The 5293-nt window shown below is 36.1% G+C and overlaps 1 long non-coding RNA gene across 1 annotated transcript in view; it reads left to right on the forward strand.

Annotated features, from left to right (window-relative positions):
- Nucleotides 1–5293, forward strand: part of LOC119466691 — an 11379-nt gene that overhangs the window by 2590 nt on the left and 3496 nt on the right. The window contains exon 2 of the long non-coding RNA XR_001827286.2: nt 4683–4792. This is a non-coding gene — a long non-coding RNA (uncharacterized LOC119466691). The remainder of the gene's footprint in view (nt 1–4682; nt 4793–5293) is intronic.

A 5293-nucleotide genomic window follows, 5' to 3' on the forward strand; every position in this document is an offset into this window, starting at 1 on the left:
AAAAAAAAAAAAAAAAAACAATGTTCTGACCATCAAGAAAGGCTGTGCTGAGGATAATAACATGCTCACCAACATGAGAATTTTAAGGGAAACACAAATCTCAACACAGAAGCCAGGCCCTCTGTAGCTTATCCCAGATGTTGTCAAGAAGCAGGCGACTAAGAAATCTAAGTAAAAGTAGATTTCTTGGACAAAATATAGTAAACAGAACTAGAAGTTTTATCATCATTCTCTGTTAAACACAAGGGGTGGATGGCTTTATTTTTTGTATAGCTGCTTTTAAATGAAAAAGATAGGATCACATTTTTTTCCTCACCTTGCTGCAGAAAGTTCTACTCTGAAATCAAGGATTTGGATGCAAAACATACATAACATTCTGATAGAGGCTTCTTACTATTAAACGCAACATTTACCAGTTACCATGGCTCCACATTCTCCCCCTCCTAAAACTAGATATGAAACTGCCCACAGGTGTGTAAAAAATGTTAAAACCTCAATCACCTGAGGAAGAAATAGTCCCAAATTAGATATATCCAACAACTCCACGTAAAGGTGATTTTTACCTTACCACGTTCCAGAAAGATCACCTCAATTTCGAATTTTATTTTCCTCACATGAAAATAGCTTTAAAGACTCCAAATGATTACATGGCATCAGATTGAATTTTGTAAGATTTGCTCTCCTTTTAACTGAGAAACAAATACTGGGCTTTTTTGTTTTTTTGTTTTTTTTTTTTTTTTTTTTAAGAAAAATGCATGTTCTAGCAAACATGACCAAAAACACTCTTTATTTTGGTAAATTTCAATTTTTTATTATATCCCATTTTAAATCAGAACCATGTTCTCATGCAATCAATAAACATTTATTAACCACCACTGTACTGGACAGTTTTGGGACAAAGATGACAAAGACCTGGTCCCTACCCCCTGTCTGGCAGAAAAAGGCACGTCTGCAAATAATTAAGAGCAAAGCAATGGTCCAGCACCATCACAACATAAGGTACAATTAGCACACCAACCAATTTAACTTTCTTCCAGGAAGGCAAGAGGATGATAGCCAATTTTGAGGCAGGTTAATATTGTCCTGGGTGTGCCTGTGGAATTAAGAACTTTTAGACGCTGAAATATCATTTATACTATGAACTCTATTACAAGATTTTCCACTTTTAGAAACTCACTCTAACAGTTCTCTTAAAACTTCCCCTTTTCTACTATAGTTTGGTTATTAGTCAAGGATCTCTAGAGAAACAGAAGAAACAGGATACAGGAGAGTGAGACAGAGAAAAAGGCAGAGCGATCTTAAGGAATTGGCTCAAGCGATTATTGTGGCTGGCAAGTATGAAATCTGTAGGGTGGGCTGATAGGAATTCTAGTTAGAGTTGGCATTGCAGTATTGAGTTCAAATCTGCAGAATAGGCCAGAACTGGAAACTTAGACAGCATTTGTATGTTTCACCTTTGAAGCAGAACTTTGTTTCCAGGAAACCTTGGTTTTTGCTCTTAAGGCTTTGCTTTTAAGGCTGATTAGATAAGGCCCATCTACATTATGGAAGATAATAATTTGCTTTTCTCAAAGTCTACAGGTGAGAAGTTATCATTACATCTAATATACTTCTTTCTAGCAATATCCAGACTGGTGTTTGATTAAACAACTGGGTACCAGAGCCTAGCCAAGTTGACATATAAAATTAAACATCACAGTAACAGAATCCAACTTCATCTTGATTATCTTTTGCCATACGGTTACTAGATATCATGTATTTCAAGCTTCCATTTCTATAAAAGAAATTAAGAACCATACTTTAGTAATCATATAAATATTAAATTTCATAAAATGGATCTGCCTAAAGTACCATCATTTGTATATAGAAGCATCTGTTAATTTAATACGGCATTTTTATTTTATTATTTATTTTTATTTTTATTTTTTTTAGATGGAGTCTCCCTCTATTTCCCAGACTAGAATGCAGTGGCACGATCTTGGCTCACTGCAACCCCCACCTCCCAGGTTCAAGCAATTCTCTTGCCTCAGCTTCCCAATTAGCTGGGATTATAGGCACCTACCAACACACCCAGCTAATTTTTGTATTTTTAGAAGAGATGGGGTTTCACCAACTTGGCCAGGCTGGTCTCGAACTCTAGCCTCAAGTAGTCTGCCCACCTTGGCCTCCCAAAGTGCTGGGATTACAGGTGTGAGCCACCACACTTGGTAATACAGCATTTTTAATGCTATAGCTTTTTTTGTAATGCAACTTGGTTAAAGAGAAAATAATTTTTTAATTGAGGTAAAGAATAAGTTATTTTTGAGACATTGATAATCCAACCTTCTAATGACATTGGCTGCTCTTCCATTAAAATCACTATCCATATCATATATTTTGGCTATTATATAATTTCCTCCATGTTTTCATGTAGTTCATATGGATGAGTCCTACCTCTGAATAATTGTGTTCACAGCAGTAGCAACATGCCAACATCTCTGAAAAGCCATGAGATTAACATGGTATATCTTTTAGAAGCATTAATTTCACTCAATGATTTGGATGGGGAGTAAAAAAACTAATTTAACTGATAAGCACTTTAAAAATTATTTTCATAATGCAGGTATGAATATATATCCAAAAATATATATATTTACATTTAAGACTAAAAGAAAAAAATCATAAGACTGTGGAATATTTTGATTTTGGACCCAGTCATTTGTCTTATATCCTCAAATACCCCCGGATTTGGGGTAGTAATAGCGGTAATTCTGTTTTGTATGGTTTATTTTTTTTTAATGGAAAATTTCGAGAAGTACTACTAAAGGATGATTTTTGTGTGGCAAAATTCCTGGGTTTGGTTACTACTTGATTAGTTAGTTGGCTCTGCACCAGAAAAATATCTACTCACCCACAAACTTGGCTAGTCTTTTCACAACTATGCGCTCTCCTCATCTCATGTGAGGCTAAGCCAAACAATGGGTAATTCAGGACATTCTGTCTCTACTTTGGGAAAATAATAAGTAAGCTCACAGAGCAAGGTACCTGCCCTAGTGGCTGGACTGCAAAGTTGTTCACTAGATCTCTGATTCAAGGTTTTCCTATACTGAAGACAGCACATGGGGCTTGGTGAACGACGACTTAATAGCTCTCACCAATCAGCCAGTGCAAGATGCACTTAGCCATATTTGATGAATGAGTTAGGTTATTAAACTGACCTTTTAGTGTTCTTATAATATGATATTGAGTTCTATTTATTTATTTTATTGAGAAAGTAAAATCCTTCCCAGGCTTGCAACCAAAATTTGGGAAGGTGCCAGAATATTAGAGATGTTGAGTTATGCTCCAGGATTGTCACATCAAGAACGCTCTTTATTTTGTAACTTGCCTTTCATTTGAATCAGAACTGAGCCAATTTGTGGGTGGTTCAATCTCACACCCAAGGAGAACATGGTGTGGATAATTTGAACACATTCTCTAAGACTTATGAGTTACACACATTTAAATTTAGGCTTTATGGGAATGGGAGGTGGTTTCGTTTCCTCATGACTAAAATTTTATTTAACTGTATTAGATAACAATATTGAGCTGAAGATAAGATTAGGCCATTTGCACTTGGAGGTTAAAAGCTAAAGAAACATTCAGAGAGACAAAACTGAACAAAGCAAATCACAAACAAACAGGCCCAAACAAAACCAAACAGAAGCAAAATGCACTTTCCACATGCAGGAATCAAGTACAATAGAAATCAGGACAATATATTTATGCATTATATTGCTGTAGGCAGAATATTGTCTGTGTGTTTCTGCACTGTTGTGTTGGCTCATCCCCATTTTTGCTGTTGTAAACAGTGGGTACTGTTTCTCGAGTTGTGTATGGATTTTGGTTGTGCTCTATTGGGGCAGCTTGGGCAACAGCAGCACAGGCGTATAGAGTGAGCAGAGTTAGCAGGTGAGAAGAAGTTCAAAATTGTGTCCTTGAGACATTAATTGTTCAGAGTCACCATGTTCTCTCTCTCTCTCTCTCTCTGTGTGTGTGTGTGTGTGTGTGTGTGTGTGTGTGTGTAAAATAAGTGTCTGTATTAATTATTCACAAAGTAATACCATGATAATTGCTATACCATGAATACAATATTGCAGACCTGATTATTTTAGGCATCAAAATAATAGCATTCAGTGACTATGCTGCCACTCAGTAAACAGAAGGTTGTTGTCTTTTACACCTTGGTTTCACGAATTGGACAAATGTTCTTTCCTTTCTTCTAATAGATGTACAGTGACTCATTCTATTTGTCACTAGGCATGTAAAGGTTAGTCCATCAGCTCTGTGACATCAGGAAAGTCAAAAAAAAAAAAAAACCTAGCAAAACAGGACACTCACAGAAAAAAAACTACTGTGACTGAGAAATCAAGAGAAGCTTTATAGTGGAAATAATGTAGTACTTAGGTTTTAGCTAGAAGGAAGAAAAGTTGTCTGCCTACTTCTAAAGAGCCTAACAGATTTGGGGAAATGTGAGAAATTCACTGTTCAGAGTGTAGGGTTTTTGGTATGAAGATAAAAGCAGAGTGCTGGGGTGCAGGGGAATGGAATGTAGATGTGAGTATGACCTAGATAGTAACTTATATGGGAGAATGAATTTAGTGTCCATTTCCAGGCACCCAAATCACTTGAAACTATAGTTCTAATACTGAACTTTTTTCCAGTTACCTGGGACTAATTCTAGAGAGGAGAATTTAATCGAAAATGTGAAGAACAGAGAAGAGATACAAGCTAATTACTGTTTTCCTACTTATCAAAGACCCTTGGTTCAGAGGTAAGGTTTTTCCAAGAAATGGAACTACAACTAACCCCAAAAACATGGTAATTGCTTGCCAGGGCTCTCCCCTTTTTTGAAGTTGCCCATTTCCTGTGCTTTATACATTGGCATTAACTTGCTACCACTATCTTTATGGAGTAGGTGGCCAGAACATCTTTTCACACCTGGATGGAGTGCTTAAGATGGTAGTAGGGATTCACCTACAAAGACTCAGTTCTTCTACATGCTAGAGGATGAGTAAGATAGACTAAAAGAGGCATTGTGAATCAGTAGAAAAAACACTGGGCCTGAAGTCAGGAGTTGCTATCTTCCTATTATCATACATTAATTATTATTTGAAAGTAGGTAATTCTCCATCATCAGCTTCTTCATCTATAAAATAAAGAAATTTCTCTCATTCGTTTACACATTCCCTCAACAATCAGTTAATAGGTTTGAACAGTCAATGTTTCATAAGAGAAGCATAACTATTTGGTGAATATACATATATATATATAT

Source organism: Cebus imitator, unplaced genomic scaffold, assembly GCF_001604975.1.
Source record: "Cebus imitator isolate Cc_AM_T3 unplaced genomic scaffold, Cebus_imitator-1.0 Scaffold93, whole genome shotgun sequence".
NCBI classification, from domain to species: Eukaryota; Metazoa; Chordata; class Mammalia; order Primates; family Cebidae; genus Cebus; species Cebus imitator.